This window comes from Hylobates moloch, unplaced genomic scaffold (assembly GCF_009828535.3).
Source record: "Hylobates moloch isolate HMO894 unplaced genomic scaffold, HMol_V3 SCAFFOLD_8, whole genome shotgun sequence".
In the NCBI taxonomy this organism is placed as follows: domain Eukaryota; kingdom Metazoa; phylum Chordata; class Mammalia; order Primates; family Hylobatidae; genus Hylobates; species Hylobates moloch.
The window spans coordinates 120,135,918-120,154,498 of NW_026652283.1; the positions used below are offsets into that span (position 1 = coordinate 120,135,918).

Sequence of the window (18,581 nt, forward strand, 5' to 3'; positions counted from 1 at the left end):
ATGACTCTGGCCCTGTCCACACGGCAGGGCTCTGCAGGAGAGAGACTGGACCCATTCATCCTTCATACAGTGCTCATTTTATTCCAGTGCCTCACTGTGGGCTGAGGCAGCAGGGCTTGTCAGAGAACTGAGCAGTCTTCACACTTTCAAAGTCCCTTCTATTTGGTAGGGTTGCTTTTTTTCCTTTCCATTTTTTCTTTTTTTTAACCATTGCATATTAGCAAAGGTAAAATCTACCATGCAAAAAAAGGAACAATGATGAAAGGAGAAAGCCCTTCTCAAGGGAGGGTTGCTTATTAGTCCGTTGGAAGGTCAAGAAGGCCATTTGCCTGAGGCCAGGAGTTATACTATTAGCATGGTAGGTACACCTGGGGCCCACCCTGCGTAAATATCAGGGTGCCATTTTTACATTTATTTTTACGTATGTATCTTGTTTTAGGGTGCCCACGGTGCAAGAGAGCAGAGCTGAGAATCAATAGGATAATATGTCCAGGGCCTGCTAGTGATGAATGTGGGTGTTTTGGCCCATTTGGGCTGCCACAACAAAGTACCCCATAGACTGGGTGACATGCAAACAACAGAAATTTATTTCTCCCAGTTCTGGAGCCTGAAAGTCCAAGATCAAAGTGTCAGCATGGTCAGGTTTTGGGGAGGGCCCTTTCCAGACTGCACACTGCAGGCTTTTTGTATCCTCACGCGGTGGAGTGAGGGCGAGAGAGCGCTCTGGGATCCCGTTTATAAGAGCACCAATCGTATTCCTGAGAACTCCACCCTCATTACCTCCCAATGGCTTTACCTCCTAATCCTATCACATAGTGGGTTAGGGTTTCCACACATGAATTTTGGAAGGACACTAACATGCAGTCCATTGCACTGAGTATTTCTGCTTCTTCAAAATGACTCCATTGTTGTAACCTATAATTGTGCATCTGTCTTGAGGCTACAATAGCATGTCTTAGAGCTGGAATCTCCGGCTTCCCGGAATCCTGGGCCCCTCTACCGACCTCTCTAACCCTTCCCCTGTAGGAGCACTTACTTACAGAACATTGAGGCTCTGCTCACTCTCTCCTGAATCCATTTCTGCTCCTTCTTCTTTGAGCTCCTCACTAGCCCCAGGGGCCAGGCATCCCAGCCCGATATCATCCCTAGCTGCAGATATCTGAGAAACTTTGCAGTCACTCTCTCCTTCAGGGCTCAAGTCTTCACTCCCAGTAGGTCTTCAATCACCATGGTTTCCAATCTCACTCTTAATCTAGGTATGCAGAGCATGGCTTCCCATTGCTTTCAAAGGGAAGTGCAAATGTCTAATGCAAATTTACTGTATTAGTTTGTTCTCACGCTGCTAAGAAAGACATATCTGAGACTGGTAATTTATAAGGGAAAAGAGGTTTAATGGACTCACAGTTCTACACGGGTGGGAGGCCTCACAATCATGGCAGAAGGAGAAGGAGAATCAAAGGCACGTCTTACATGTCTTACATGTTGGCAGGCGAGAAAGAAGTGCCGAGCAAAAGGGGGGAAAACCCTTAAAAAACTTATAAAACCATGAGATCTCGTGAAAACTAGCTCACTCTCACGAGAACAGCAGCATGGGGTAATCACCCCCATGATTGAGTTATCTCCCACTGGGTCCCTCCCACAACAGCAGGAATTATGGGAACTACAATTCAAGATGAGATTTGGGTGGGGACACAGCCAAACCATATCTCTTACCAAGGCCTTACATGATCTAGTCTGTGTCTTCCTGTTTGACTTAATTTTTCCTCTTATTCACCTCCTTGCTCCTCAAATCCAACCACATTGTCCTCTTTCCCATCCTTCAGACTCATCCAGGTTCATTCCCACTTTAGGGTTTTGTGCTTGTGCTGGTCTCTCTACCCAATATACTCTGCCCACGAAAATTGGCATGCTGGCTTCTTCTTGTCATTCAGATCTTTGTTTAAATGTCATATTCCCAGAGCTAATTCCTTCAGCATTTTGTATAAAACAGCCCTTCCCTCTCAGTTACTTACATCTTATACAGCTAATTGTCTTCAGACATTTAAGATCATCGACAATCATTGATGCTATATGTGCTATCTCTTTCCCTGCAATAGTAGAATATGGATTCTATGAGTAGAAACCTTGTCTGACATTTTCCCTATTATATCTCTAACACTATGGAATGTATATGGCACTTGATGGTTGCTCTATAAATACTTGTTGGATGACTCAATGAATGAACAAACTAGAAATATTTGTTATGGACTATAAGAGGTTGCCAGTGAACTTCACCTTGCAAACCTCATAGTCTTTAGTATTAGCACTAGAAGTCTCATCTGGATCCCATGCTCAACTAGTAGAGGGCCACAGTGTTGGGTCTGGGCTGGGTTGCAGTGTCCCAGTCACCTAGGCTTTGTGGAGCTTAGCTGTGGCCAGTAGAACAAGGTACCAAGGGTGAGCCAAGAAGCAACCTCCAACACTTATCAGAAAGTCCAACCTGGCCGCTACTTCTTGTAGGACAAGCAAAGTGGGGAGATCTTGGTATGAAGCATAGGATATAAACTGGGGAAGTCAAACCAGAGTTCAAGTCTGGAGGAATTCCCAGAGCCATGGGAACACGACTGTAGAAAGCCCCTATAGTTCTGGGTGAGCTGGTGAAGGAGCAGTTAGACTTACTTGGTTCAGGCACACAATGATCTTCAGTCCTTCTCTTGAAGGCATGAGCTGGCTGCAGTTGCACTTTGCCCTGCTGGAGAGGATCTGACGCCAGAGACTGACAATGGGTCAAGGGCTGGGTGGAGAGTATTCACTGCTGATTAAGCCTTTCTTGACACTGAATAGAGAGTAGATTTAGTGGAGGGGAAGGGAAGACCACAGGAAGACCACCGAAGAGATTATTCTACAGTCAAGAGAGGACAAGAGCCAGTGATGGCAGAAGGGAGGAAGGGAAAGAGATTCATGCAAGAGAATTACTAATGCAAAATGTGCAAAATTTAAATTCAATCAGATTAGACCAATGGAATAAGGAAAAAGAAAGACTCCATGAAGACTAGGAGGATCTGAGTTTGCTCAGCATTGTAGAGGGTGTTATGGGCCTTGATTAAGTTAAAGACAGCAAGGGAGAGGCACATGAGGGCAGAGAAATGTGCGTTACCTCTGGACGGGCTGATGTGACAAGCTCATTGGGCCTCCAGAGAGATTTTTTCCAAAAGTAGCTGGAAATATAGGCCTACAGCACAAAAGCCCTAGGAGCCAGGTGAATGCCTGGAAGAATAGAAGAAATTATATTATTTAAAGTAAAATGGGCCAGACGTGGTGGCTCATGCCTGTGATCCCAGCAGTTTGGGAAGCCAAGGTGGGCAGATCACTTGAGATCAGGAGTTCAAGACCAGCCTGGCCAACATGGGGAGACCCCCGTCTCTACTAAAAATATAAAAATTAGCCGGGTGTGGCGCGCCTGTAATCCCAGCTACTCCAGAGGCCGAGGCAGGAGAATCACTTGAACTGGAGAGGTGGAGCTTGCAGTGAGCCACGATGGCGCCACTGCACTCTAGCCTGAGTGACAGAGCGAGACTCTGTCTCTAAACAAAACAAAATAAAACAAGCAAACAAACAAACAAAGTAAAGTGGGGCTTTTGAAATTAACCAAGAATTCTAGTAGAGTGAGGGGAAGCCAGGAGGACATTTTTAACTTGAATGAAAACTAATGCTGATGCAGGGAAAGCTTGAAGCTGGAGGATGGTTTCTTATTCAAACGCAGTTTGGGATTCAATTACTTAAAATGTATCATGTGATTTCAGAAATCAGCTGTCTTTTTGCTTTACAAAGAGAACCCAGGAGTGTCTAAAGTTTAGAGTCAGAAGCCTAGGAACCAAAACCCCAAAGGGGCCAGACCAGGAAAATCTAGCTCTCCCTAATACAAAGGGGAAAGCGCTCCCGTTCACTGCTGCTTTCTGCACCACAAACACTTCTGAAGAGCACTTTGTGCGAGTGATACTGAAAACGTCACACTAAAAAAAGAATTACATGTTTTTAATCATAAACGCAAAAGCAAAAACAGATGAAGGTTTCTTCTTGCCTTCAAATGAAGACAACCAAAAGCATCAGAGGTGAAAACAAGACAGACACGACATGAAGATTGAAAACCAGATTATACCCTAGGGAGCACACATAAAATTAAGAAAATAATTACTGGCTATGAGACATATATCACAGAGCAAAAGGAGTCCTAAAAGAACCTCCCACCCACAATAGAAACAAACAACAACTTAAAAATATGAAGAAAGTGGGCCGGACACGGTGGCTCATTCCTATAATCCCAGCACTTTGGGAAGCTGAGGCTGGCAGATCACTTGAGCTCAGGAGTTTGAGACCAGCCTGAGCAACATCTCTATCAAAAATACAAAGTTAGCCTGGTGTGGCGACGGGTGCCTGTGTTACGTAACAGGAGCACCCTAATGGCGCTGGTTCAGTTGCAGGTCCTAGTTCCGGGTTCTTCTTCCTCAATGCAAACCCGCCAAAGGAAAAACCAATCAGAGAGAGGTGTTTTTCCCGCCTCGCTCTAAGCTCCACCCAACCAATCACAAACATCCACGCAGCCCTTCTGGGCATAAAAGAAGCAAACCCCCCACCGCTGTCTCTCTCTCTCTCTCTGTCTCCTGCCCAGCCCAGCCTGCTGCCTCCAATAAAGATCTCTTGGCCGAACCGGTGTAGCGTGGTCTGAGTCTGAGCCTACAGAGTCACTCTTTCATTGGTGCCGTGACTCGGATTAGGACTGCCCGCCTCCGGCGGGACCCCAGTCCCCCTCAGACTCAGACCAGGTCCCAGCTGGCCTTCGCCCAATTTCCCGTCCGCCGAACAGCGCATCCGCCACCGGCTCCTGTTTGGTAAGTCCCCTTCCGTAGTCTGCTGCCTAGTCCTATACTGTGGCGACAGACTCCTGCTTCCCTTCCTCGACCTGCAGTGAACTGAGTTTTCTCCCTCTCCCCCTCGCTCCTCCGGCCTGAGCCTCCACGCCATACTGTTGGCGACATACAAAAATCTTGGTACCAAGTGGCTCACGGTCCCTCGGCCATCCTGTTGGCCCTTCAGTCCCTTCGCCTTGGTGATGACCAACCAAAGGCTCTGAACCTGGTTACAGTGTTCGGCTAATTAGGGGATGCCCTCTTAGCCATCACTGCCCCTTCCCCTGCTATGGGAGGCTCCGCATCCCTGCCGGCCGACTCTCTCCTAAAATGCCTTCTAGACAATCTGGCTACCCTAGGCCTTGCCGCTGACCTCAAACCTAAACGCTTAATCAAATTCTGCAGGCAAGATTGGCCGACCTACCCCTTAGACAACCAAAACGAATGGCCCCTTATGGGACCCTAGACCCTGAAATTCCCCAGGGCCCTTACAATGATTGTGCGCACGGGAGATTGGGCAGAGATCCTCCATATTCCTAGCTTCTCCTATTAGACGATAAGCCTCACCTCTATGTGTCCCTGTTAACCCTAACCACAACAAGTGTCATGGCTGGCCTCCACTCCAAAAGTCTTTCCCAACCCTCTCCCCTTCCTACTTCCGATTTTAACCCTGCTGATGAACCGCCGCCATATCACCATCCCCAACCTCGCCCTTCCGCCACCCCGCCACCGCCAACAATTCCTGCCCCCACCTCCTCTCCGACCCCTCCAACTTCCCCTAAAAACCCGTCTGCCTTCCTCATCCGCCTTACACAGGCACCCCAATAATCCAACAACATAGACCCCAAAGCATTTCTTCACACAAAGCTTCCCAGACATTCAGACCAAACTAAAAACAGCTAGACAGAGGTCCCTTTACCCTGCAGACCGAGATCCTCACAAACTCTACCACAACCATGACGAGCAGACAAGGACGCATAAGTGCCAGATGTTGGCTCAGGCCTTCCAGGCCTCAGCCCAGCCTATCAGACCCCATGCCTCTATGTCCACCACTCACCGCCAACCCCCTGGACCCTGCTTTAAATGTGGGAACAAAGGTCATTGGACTCGTGAGTGTCCTAATCCCAGGCCACCCAAAAGACCGTGCCCCAAGTGCCAACAATCTGGCCACTGGGCGACCGACTGCCCCAGCTCCCTCAGGGGAGCTGGGCCAGACCCCGTCCTAAAGCCGATCTCATTAAGTTGGCAGCCTACAACTGACGGGGCCTTAGGACCTCTTCCCGACACACACCATCACCACGCAGGAGCCCAGGGTGCCTCTTGCGGTGAGTAGGTGTCTCGTCATTTCCCTCCTACTTCCTCAGTTCTGCAGAAGTATTAAGGCGCTGTCTCCACCTCTGGCCCTCCTATAGTCAAAGTAGGGGGCCACCCCATGCAGCCAAAGACCACCTCACCCCTAACATGCTCTCCTAAGTTCCTGATCATGCTCCAGTGCCCCCCTTCCTTTCCTCACACTTCCTGGCATCTCCAGCGACATCTCTCAAGCCGCCGAAGACCTCCTTCAGCAGCTAGACTCCCCCTCTGTTTCTGTCTCAGTACGGCAGTCTTGCCTCTTACTTCTACAGAAAGGAATCCAACTCTTAAACACCTCTAACATCTCTCCCTCCAACTGCTTCCTATGTGCCAGCCTCAATAAACCACCACTTATTGCTGTTCCTGTCGCCCTCCCAAACACTACTAACACTACCAGTCATTCATCACTCCCCAATACTCCCTTAATATTCGGTGTTCCCCTCTTCAACATGTCCCAGGCCGTTACCTGCTACACAAACATACCAGAATCCCCTTCCTTCTGTAATACCACCACCTCATACCCTGACTCTTCCGCCCCCGATGGATACTTCTTCTGGTGTAACCACACTCTTTACAAAACAATCAACCCCTCCATCAATACCACCTGCTTCCCCGTCACACTCCTGCCACAACTTACCCTCCTCACCCTTTCCGAAGGGACCACCGCCTTCGCCCTTAACCACCCTCCCATAAATCAGGCCCCAAGAAAAAGACGGGCTGTCTTTATACCTGCCATCCTTGGCCTCTCCCTTGCAACCTCACTTCTAGGCTCCGCTCTAGGGGCCACCTCCCTCGGATACGGAGTCTCGCAGGTTAATGAATTAAAGGTAGGTACACCTAGCCGCCCTGCAGCGACAAATCACCTCTTTAGCCGGAGTAGTCCTCCAAAACCGCAGAGCCCTAGACCTCCTGACAGCCGAAAAAGGAGGCACATGCATTCTCCTCCAGGAAAGCTGTTGTTACTTTATTAATGAGTCCCAGGTTGTCGAGACTAACATAAAAAATCTTAATGACATAAGACAAAAGCTCCTCGAAACGAATACAGGCTTCTCACTTTGGGACACTCTAAAAATGCCTCTTTTAGCTTGGGTCCTACCATTTCTCGGACCCCTCCTAGGAATAGCGGCCTTTTGTACCCTCCTCCCTTGCTTAATAAAATTCATGCAACGACGAATCTCCTCCTTATCTAACCAGACTTTTAACCAGCTTCTCATTAGGCACTACCAACTCCTAGCAACCGAAGAAAATGACCAAGACTCGCCTACCCATGGCCTCCACCTCCAGGACCTGTAATTTCTTAGATTTCCTCCAGGCCCTCCAAGAAGATGTGTGGCTCATAGCAGATCCTTCCCTGCCATACGGATGGCTCGCGTCCATAGATGACTGCACACCCCGGGAAGTGCTCACCTTCAGCGCCGCCTTCCTTGGCCTCCTGCTGTTGCTCTGCCCCTACAGTCCTCCAATATCCCTTCCCCACGACACCCCCGTTCAGCAGGAAGTAGCCACACGAACAGCGACGCCCACCCCCCACTTCTTAAAAAACAAAAAAGGGAGGAACGTTAGGTAACAGGAGCACCCTAATGGCGCTGGTTCAGTTGCGGGTCCTAGTTCCGGGTTCTTCTTCCTCAATGCAAACCCAACAAAGGAAAAACCAGTCAGAGAGAGGTGTTTTTCCCACCTCGCTCTAAGCCCCGCCCCAACCAGTCACAAACATCCACGCAGCCCTCCTGCGCATAAAAGAAGCAAACCCCCCACGGCTCTCTCTCTCTCTCTGTCTCCTGCCCAGCCTAGCCTGCTGCCTCCAATAAAGATCTCTTGGCCGAACCGGTGTAGCGTGGTCTGAGTCTGAGCCTACAGAGTCACTCTTTCAGCCTGTAATCCCGGCTACTCAGGAGGCTGAGGCAAGAGAATTGCTTGAACCCAGGAGATGGAGGTTGCAGTGAGCCAAGATCATGCCACTGCACTCCAGCCTAGGCAACGGAGTGAGACTCCGTCTCAAAAATAAAATGAATAGAACAGAATAGAGATATTTCATAAGCCGGTGTTACATCAATGAGAGAATATTATCAAGGTAGCCTTGGGTCCTTCTCCCTGAGTTCTTACAATAAGCCCCAGGTCAGGGTTACAAACATCAAGCAAAGGGAATACTAAGGAGGTAGGGATAAGACTACGAGTCAGGGCTGGTAATAAAAAGATGGTCATGTGGGGTGAGGCAGGTTGGAAGTAGGGCAGGTCTTAGCTAAGAACTTCAGAGGAAGCTTCTCGGACCAGACCCAAGGCTACAGGGTAAGGATCGACCGCAGAGACGGCGAGCTGCTGGCTTTCCGCAGCTACAGCTTCTGGTGCTGCCTCTTGGACTAGTTCCCACATTATAGGTTACCTACAGCTTCCCCCAGAAATGGACATTTTCCTTTTGAAATATAGGACAGAGACTCTACTATTTCTTGAGTATCTTGGAGGGCCTCTAGGCAATGTGGCCCTGGAAATAAGAGATTTGGTGGTCAAATCAACCTTGAGAAATGCTGGATTCAAATAACCTTCTTTGAATTCTCAGTGACCATTGAATTCTCAGTATATGAAAGGCCCTCCAAAGTCCTGCTTTTATTTATTTATTTAATTGATTTATTTATTTTGAGACAGAATCTTGCTCATTCACCCAGGTTGCAGCACAGTGGCACAATCTCGGCTCACTGCAACCTCTGCTTCTTGGATTCAAGTGAGTCTTCTGCCTCAGCCTCCCATGTAGCCGGGATTACAGACACTCACCACCACACCCGGCTAATTTTTGTATTTTTAGTAGAGATGGGGTTTCACCATGTTTGCCAGTCTGGTCTCGAACTCCTGACCTCAAGTGATCCGCCCGCATCGGCCTCCCAAAATGCTGGGATTACACGTGTGAGCCACCACGCCGAGGCAAAAGTCCTGCTTCCACAAAACACACTTTATCTTCACTGCCTTGGGGTTATAATTTGGAACAATCACAATATTGGTCACCAAATTAGAGTTGGCTGATGTGATTGACTGTGCCCATCTCTTCTTACTTCCATATTTCTGCTTTATAGTAAAGTTGAAGGGAGCAACTTTCTTGGAGGAGGGTATCTGAGCAATATGTATTCTGGCTAGAGCCTCTCAGCACACCCATGGAAAACTACAATACAAATTATCAATCCATTTGTAGAGCACTCTGTGTGTTACAAAGCACTTTACAATTATTTATCATAGTATGATAAGTACGGTGAATATGTAAATATAGTAAATATATGTGCATAAAGTAAATGTGGAATATGACAGGAATTGGAGGTAGCTGAGTCAACTGTATTCTAGGAGTGCGGTAAAACAAGCTTGGTTCCTGCAAGGTATATGTCAGTTGGAGCACACCTACTGCTTGCCCTGGGGGCGCTTTCCCCACCATCCCTTCTCAAGCTTCATTTCTAATTACTTGAATACCCCTAGCGAGCTGACTGAACAGGTTAATTTAAACGGGAAGACCTAAAACTCTTGTTTTTCAGCTCCTTGCTGAGGTACCTGATGATTATCCCATCGCCAACAGGGGCAAGTCCAAATGCCTTTACATCCCTTCATGACGTCATCTCCCATCATTTTCCCTGCATGCTGTGTTCCAGCTCCTCAGAACGACCTCCCATTTCCTGAACAGGTCGCACTTCCTCCGCTTCTCACCCCTCAACACACCTACCCTGCATTCTGTTCCTGGCTGTCCTTCTTTCCTTTCTCTACCTGCAAAACCCTCCCCAGCTCCCCAAGGCAGAGCTAGTTGCTTCTTCCGCTGGATCCCACAGCCGTTTCTACCTATGGGCCTCCCATAGTGCCTAATGGCTTGTAGATGACGCCCAGGAAACATTCACTGAGGGGATGGTTCATTTAGGGAGTGACTTTTACTTTAGTGTCTCCAAATTTGACATTAAGACACAGGAAAGCATGCCACCAATTGCCAGCAGTCAATCAAGATCACTGGGAAGAGGCAGGAGCCAGAGCTGGCGCTGGCTGGCTTGGGGTGGTGGGACAGGCCTAGGTGAGTGGCTGCCAAGTATAATCTCTTTAGGGGAAGAGATATGATATGGTTTGGAGGTTTGTCCCCTTCAAATCTAATGTTGACATGTGACCCCCCCCCAGTGTTGGAGGTGGGGCCTAGCAGGAGGTGTTTGGATCATGGGGGTGGACCCCTCATGAATGGCTTGGTTCCCTTGGTGATGAGTGAGTTCTCACTCTATTAGTTATTGATATCTGATTGTTAACAAGAGCCTGGCATCTCCTCCCTCTCTCTCTTGCTCCCACTCTCACCGTGTGACACGTCTGCTCCCCCTACACTTTCTGCCATTAGTAAAAGCTTCCGGAGGCCTCCCCCAAAACAGATGCTGGCACCGTGCTTCTTGCACAGTCTGAAGAACCATGAAGGAAAATTAGCCTCTTTTCTGTATGAATTACCTAGTCCTGGGTATTTCTTTATAGCAATGCAAAATGGACTAACACAAGGCATATACATAAATTTTTTTAAATGCTTTTCTAAAGAAACATAGATTTAATGAGGATAAGGAACAATGGCCTGACAGGAAGAATGGATTCAAAGTAAGCCACCTTGAATAGTAGAGGGAAGAAGAGATGGGGCAAAGGACGGTGCCTGGGCCCCGCCTGCTGGCAGGGCAGAGATCTCACTGCGGTGCCAGGGGCGCTCCTTGTCTCAGAGACAGGGCAGGGCTGAGGAGCAGGCTGAAGTCCCTCCCCACACCTTCAGCCTCCATGATAAAGGCAGGGACTCGTAGCCAAGTTCTCCGGGAAGAGAGGTAAAGGTAGTACATGATTTGCTACTGGTTTTTCACTATTTCACTAGTCATTTCCTCTTCATGTTTAACCTTCTGTTATTTGACTAAAATCTCTAAGAAAAGCTTAGTTCCTTCTGAGCTCAGTCCACCCTTGTTATCTTTTCTCAAAATTTCTGAACTCAAAGGGGCAGAAACCAGGTTTCCAGACATTCAGCTCAGCCATGCAAACGGCCTCTAGTAATTCCAGGCAAGTGCAAAGACAAGCAGCAAATCGGGCAAACAGTAGAGGTTGCACCTGTTTTCTTTTTGAGAGTATCCTTATCAGAGAGCCAGAACTAGTCATTAAATTGTGTTCGTTTGCTAACGTTGCTTTACCTTGCTGAGCTAAAAGTGCCCCCATGGAAAAAAAAAAAAAAAGATCACAGACTACTGCAATTAATAGGGACTGCACAGTGCATTTAATTCCTCCCACCTCATTTCACAGGGTGGAAATTGATAGCCAGAAAGGGGGAATTCGAATTACAACAGACTTGATAGAATTCTTTTGCTGTCTTCCTCTAGACAACTCAGGCTCAGTTTAAGGTCCTCTTAAAAAGCCACCATTTTCTGATTTGCTCCTTCAGAAACAGGGCAGCAAATATAAGGATGGGAACAGAAGTGAGAAAGGCACTCCGAAGCAACGGACACAAAAGAAGAGCGATTGATGGACTGCCCGAGCTTGGGTAGATAATTCCACTGTGAACCAATCCTCGCATAGAGGAAACACCATAAAATACTGATCTATGAACAGATATATTGAATTGCCCATTCCTTCTTAAAATATACTAATGGATAGATGCAGTGATACAGGTACATATCTTAATTGCTAATCCCATAAACATGATTGAGCATCCACTCTGTATTAAATCCACAGAGATTAAAGTAAGGATATGCATATGTATAATGAGAAGAACAAACATTTATTGAGAGCTACAATGTTTCAGGTGCTGGACCAAGTTATATCCTTAATAGTAACTACATTTAACCTTAATAGTAAGTACAACTGTTTGTCCATTTTATAGGTAAGGAAACTGAGAGTAGGTTGATGAAGTAGCTTGCCTGGGGTCACACAGCTGACAGGTGACAGTGCTGAGATTCTGAATTAGTTTAGCCTGAGTTCCTAATCATTCTGCCCCAGTGACCCCCATGAGACTAGATCCCTGGAACCTGCAGTAAAATGGGTGGTGCATATCCAAACAGAGTGCCAGTACCACGTGACAAAAACTTCAAATAGGACAAGGGAAGATGGGAGAAAGAACAGGGGGATTTGCTAAATGATACAAAATGACAGCTGGATAGGAGGTGTAACGTCTCGTGTTCTATAGCACTATAGGATGACTGTAGTTAATAGAAACATATAGTTTCAAAGAGCTAGAAGGAGGATCTTGAAAATTTCTAACACAAAGAAATGATAATGTTTGATGTGACAGATATGCTAATTATCCCAGTCTGATCACTATACCTTTTATGTATCAAAAGATCACTATGCACCCCATAAATTTGTGCAATTATTATTTGTCAATTAAATGAATAAAATAAAAAGGATTCCAAATGGGAAAAAAGAAAGAAAGAATTCACAGGGAAGGTAACACTAGAGCAGTCGCTTAAAGAATGAGGGCGGAGACCAGGTGAGGTGGCTCATGCCCGTAATCCTAACACTTAGGGAGTCTGAGGTATGAGGATTACGTGAGCCAAGGGGATCAAGACCAGCCTGGGTAACATAGCAAGACTCCGTCTCTATTTTTAATACATATTTATGTTATAAAATTTAAAAAAAGAGAGAGAATGAGGGAGGTGATGTCCATTTGGAAAGGAGTGGAGGAGTAGAAACGCGCCTTAGGAATGGGGTTGAGCTAAACAGGAACATCGTACCTGATGCTGCAGAAGAACCGAATGGTGCCAGGGTCAGACAAAACATACCCCGGGGGCTCAGACAGTGGCCTAAATCCAGCTGAAGAGAGAGATCAATCTCCATGCCATCGGGATGAAGAGCTGTAGACCACAAGGTGGAAACTGCTGTTGGCCATCGGAGCTCAACCTTCATGGAGAGTGGTGCGCCGCTGCCCTCTCAGGTCACCTGCTGGACGCTGCCCTGGAGTAGGCTAGCTGGGAGGGTTATGCAGGGTAGGGACGCAGCCAAATGGAGCTGCCAAGAACCAGAGAAATTACTGAAGATGGTGTCAAGTCCTCTGAAACAGTCTCTTTTCCATAGCCCCTGGCTTCATCCAGCCTCACCCTTGGAGATCAGCACGTGCTGCAGGCAGGGGATCTGCAAGAAATGCAAGAGGGATCAAAGAAAAGGCTGGTTCCGCGTGATTTTGATGCCCAAGCATCTAGCAAAGTCAGCTTTCTGTTCTTTGCTCTGTGCTTGGTTAGGCAAGTCCTCAAGTTTGAAAGACCAAAAACCTTTCAATGTCCGTGGCGAACACACGGACACCAGCCAGGATGAGCGGCCCTAGCACCTCCGCTAATACTCGCTAGCCTCCTTAGAGAGGCATCCCTTTTCTCTTTTGCACACCTTGGATTTTCTCTTTTTCCGTTTCCCACCCTAATCCTCTCTGAGGTGCCCTGTTCCTTTCTTCTTCCTCTTTCCTCCATCAGTCTCTGGTGGACCCACCCCATGGCTGGCAGCTCTGGGGCCAGGCAGTTGCCAGTTCTGGCTCTCCAGGCCCACTATGGAAGAGCACCATCCCCTTGTGATCACGGACTACCTGCATCTGGATCTCCCAGAGAGCTGGGAAAATGCAGAACCCTGGACCCACCTCCAATCTGCTGAAACAGGCTCACTGAGCTGGAAGCTACGCCTCCAACAAGTCTTCTGAATCAGTTTTTGCTCACTAAGTTTTGAGACCCTCTGCTCTGGAGACAAAGTCCCTGGAAACTTTGGTCTCTCATCTCTCTCTGCTTCCCCTATTAACCCTTCTCCAAAAAATGGAGAAGCTGAGTTGAAGGCACAGCATTGAGCTTTTCCTTTCCCTTTTGTCTTCTGTCTAGACGTCTTTCTCCTCTACTGGATGGCGAATCCCTAAGGATGGGAGTTGTGTTCTACTCAGCTCTGGAACCCCAAGGTTCCCGTGATTTCTGGGTCACCATGGACACTTAGAAATGTTTGTGGAATGAATAAATTGTTGACGCAGGGAACACTCTCTCTCCCTTCCTCCCCGCTCCTTTCTTTCCTCCTCCTCCCCTTTTCTGTTCCTCTTTCTCTTGGGATCCCCTTGGCCTTGGGCACAAAAACCAAATGTTTTAAGAGATTGTTAATGTTTAAAGGGAGACAGGGGGGCACAGGCAGGGCAATGGCAGGTTGCTCAATGGACAAACAAATCCACCTTCTTCTGTTGTCTCCTAAGCCAACAGGAAGCAGCCAGAAGACGGTCAGACGGTCACTAACCCAGCAAGGGCTCGGGACAGCTGTCCTGCCTGCCCCACGCAGCAGTTGCACAACCTTGCTGCAATAATCTGAGCTATAAATAGTCTTTACTGAGAAGCCCCAATCTGGGATTGGACAGGCCCGAGGAGTGGCCTTTATTTGTTGCCCCTTCAAACCAGTGGTGAAAAACATTTTTTGAAAGTCTCACTTATAGACTCTAAGCCTCGGTCAAAATATTCCGTGTTCTCCTTTGAGTTTAGCCTGTGGTGTCATTCTGTGACTGCATTTAGAGTCTCCATGCGGCTCTTTCTCCTTCTCCTTACTGTAACAATATGTGACCCAGTTCCACTGATGGAATGATGCTAACGAAGATAATGATGATAATTCTTTAGTAGATCTTCTTTTCCCCTCATTCCTATCACTCCTATTCTTGTCTAGTCTTTTATCTCTTGTGTAGGGCCCTTTCAGTGCCTTGCCCACTGATTGGTGACTCTATCTCCATCTAGTCTGTAAGACCGATTCTTCTGAACACTTGTTTTTTTCATGTTTTCCCCCTGTTCAGAGTCTTTCAGTGGCTCCCCCTTACTTGCAACAGCAGCCTACAATTCTCAAAGGCACCTCCTATTCTTAATGTATGTGTTTTGTTTGTTTGTTTGAGACAGAGTCTTGCTCTGTTGCTCAGGCTGGAGCGCAGTGGAGGCGATCTCGGCTAACTGCAACCTCCGCCTCCTGGGTTCCAGCGAATCTCCTGCCTCAGCCTCTCAAGTAGCTGGGACTACAGGTGCACACCACCATGCCTAGCTAATTTTTGTATTTTTTAGTACATACGCGATTTCACCATAGTGGCCAGGCTGACCTTGAACTCCTGATCTCGTGATCCACCCGCCTTGGCCTCCCAAAGTGCTGCCATTACAGGCGTGAGCCACCATGCCTGGCCAATGTTCGTATTTATTTATAAATTAAATAAGTGTGCTCCTGTCAGTTTATAGAAAATATTAGAAAAGCTTACTTTCATTGTTAATTTTTGACAAACCATAAATAGTAGTTCTAATATTTTCTCCCTGACCGCCAGTGGATCATTGTGAATACCCCACAATGGATATCACTGAACGTAGCATTGAATCATTTTGCTGGGATATCAAAGGCTTCCAAGATCTAGTTTCAGGTCATTTCTCCATTGTCTCAACATTTCTTAGAGATGACTATGGCCAGACACAAGGCTAGGCTCAGGAGGCAACAATGAGTAGTTACCATCCCTGCATATCAGGAGCTCACAGAGTGGTAAAGGAGATAAACTCATAAACAGGTAACTTTTGGAGAGTCCTATATATCATCAGAAAAGTTTGCACAAGGCATTAAGAAAGAACAGTGGAAAGAAATGACAGCCTGTGTGAATCCAGAAAGGCTTCAAGGATGACTATTTGACCGGGGTCTTGAAGGATGAGTATTTCACCAAGTCACAAAAAGGGCAAAGGGCCTTTTGGGCGCAGGCAAAGGCACAAAGATAAAAGAAAAGCTTGGTACACCAGGGAAGGGAGAAGCTGTTCACAGAAGCTGATGGGGCCTGGAGGAGAGGGATGGAAGATGAGGACTGTAAACGGAGGTTGAGACCAAATCACAGAGGACCTTATCTGCCATACCAATAAGACTGGCTTGTATCCTGAAGTTGGTGGGATTCAAGGATGTTGTGACGAACTACATTCTCTCCTAAATCTGACTTTTCGTGACCTCTCTGCAGGAGTAACAGACTATAAAGAAGAATAAAATCAGCATTTTCCCCAGGGCTCCCATGAAGGTGATAATCTGGGCTGCTCAACAGGCCCTACACCAAGGGCCACAGCCCCAACACAGTAGGACATGCCCCTCCCCAAAGTCTAAGGGCAAGGTCAAGAGCGTCCAATGTTCAAACTAAAACTAAGGAAAACTCATACTCCATGACTGGGACTAGTGGTCATTGGAAAAGCTTTTCAGGGGTCACTAGAAGTTGACTTTGTGATGAGATGAAGACTGTCTCTTGTACATTGTCAGGAATAAATCAACCCAAACTCTAGTAAAAGAACAAAGTTGTAAAATATAACACAATGACAGATGCATGTAGTTTAATGAAACCAAGATTGGAGGGTAAGAATTTTTCATCTCTGGCTCGCCACAGTTTCAGGGTGGGAGACACCACTATCCATCTTCTCTCTTTATCACACTTTTATTAAGAAATTGATGTTTATACAGTGTTCCCCAAAAAGCCATTTATCTTTTAAGTTCATTAGCATGTGCAATTCCTCTTCTAAAAAGCTTCACCTCGAAAATCTTTGTAGAAGGGTTTTCGTTCATTTAATCAACCTTATTATGTGCCTAACGGTTGCCACGCACTGCTCTTGGCTAAGTTTTTGTCTCTAAAATATTTCCCTTCATCTGTGAAAAAAGTGCAGATGGCCACTGTCCTCACGATGGGGACTTTCAGTTTTGCCCAGAAGGGATGCTAGACAGACTCTGAGCTGTCTGCTCTGTCCCTCCTGTGAACAGGGCCAGGCATTTGTAAGCTCCTTGGGTCACGTTTGGAGGGGTGGTCTGTGTTGGAGGACCGGCGCCTTCCTTTGTGGAATAGAGTTGTCCTCTGTCCTGTGCTGAAACAGCAGCCTTGAGCTTTTAGCCTAATGTGCTAACAAAATGAAATAATCATTCAGAGGGAAAATGTTGGACGGAATTAGAAATGACAGAGATCCTCATCTGGACAGGGACAAGACTGTTAGAGATTATAAGAATGAGGCGACAGGCCTGAGGTGTAGCTGTGTAGGGATGTGACCAGCAAGGTACTGACAACCTGAGCAACAGCAGGGTGTCATAGAAGATGGACTGGACGGCTGGGCACAGTGGCTCATTCCTGTACTCCCAGCACTTTGGGAGGCCGAAGCGGGTTGATCACGAGGTCAGGAGTTCCAGACCATCCTGACCAACACGATGAAACCCCGTCTCTACTAAAAAGACAAAAATTAGCCAGGCATGGTGGTGAGCGCCTGTAATCCCAGCTACTCAGGAGGCTGACGCAGGAGAATAGCTGGAACCCAGGAGGCGGAGGTTGCAGTGAGCTGAGATCATGCCACTGCACTCCAGCCTGGACAACAGAGCAAGACTCCGTTTCAAAAAATATAAATAAATAAGATGAACTGGACTCAAAGTCAGAGACTGGAGCACCAGCCTCAGCTCCGAACACCAGCCATCTCCTTGAAATGCTCATACGCTTTCTGTCTCTCCATATACTCTTCTGTCAAAAGAGGATACTAGGTGTTGCCAGCTAAGACCGTAATTCTAAAGTGTTGCATTTATTTCATCATATTTCCACACTTGTCAACAAAAGTAAGATGGATTAGGTCAGCACTTGGGTATATCTGAAATCTAGCTGCTTTCATTACTGTAGATGAGTGTTACTGACCTGCCATTTTTCTTTGGAAATCCTTTGGAAGGGGAGAGAAAGAAATAAACATTCTTTGCTATCAGCTGTTCTCATTAAGGGCTTCATTCTGGGGCTCCTCTGATATCTTCTAAGGAAGACTGAGGCTGGGAAAAGGAGAAAGAGACATGCAAAGGGGAAAAGGGATCTCATGGGAGAGATGAGAAATCAGAAACATTGGTCCACCTCATCGGGAAAGTTGACTGTAGTGTCTTGAGTACGTTGTTTAAATATCTGTCATCACAATTCCCTTGTTTGCAAATGACAGTGATAATGCCAGCTTATCTCATTAGGGTGTTATGGGAGAAATAATAACAGTTTAAACACACAGTCAACAAAGTACTGTCAGAATGCTCATTGTCACCGATAACATGAATTGGTTTTTACGTGGGCAGTAGTGATCCCCAAATGAAGAACCTTGTCCCATTCTCCCTAAGAAGGAGGCCATGCAGGAGCTATGCCCAGGCAGCACTGCCCAGGTAGGCAAGGTGGTCTGCCAATGGTTTCATTTCCCCAGTGAACCTCTTAGGAGTGACAACCAGCCAAGCTGAGGCTGAAAGCTGGCCTCCAGTTTTAAGACTGCTAAGCAATTCAGAGTAGAGGCTGTTTTGCCCAGGAGGGATGCCAGACAGACCCTGAGCCACCTCTGGATGATTGATTGTTTCATTTTGTTAGGCTAGGCAATGAAGAATTCAGTGAATGGCAAAATA

General features: G+C 47.0%; 1 long non-coding RNA gene across 1 annotated transcript; it reads right to left on the bottom strand.

Moving 5' to 3' along the window:
- Positions 1–565: 565 nt before the first annotated feature.
- Positions 566–14,178, bottom strand: LOC116472390 (uncharacterized). Its single transcript, XR_004249086.1, has 3 exons — positions 13,819–14,178; positions 12,929–13,325; positions 566–3,246 (listed from the first exon to the last, which is right to left on the bottom strand). It is a non-coding gene; the product is annotated as an uncharacterized LOC116472390 (long non-coding RNA).
- Positions 14,179–18,581: the final 4,403 nt, after the last annotated feature.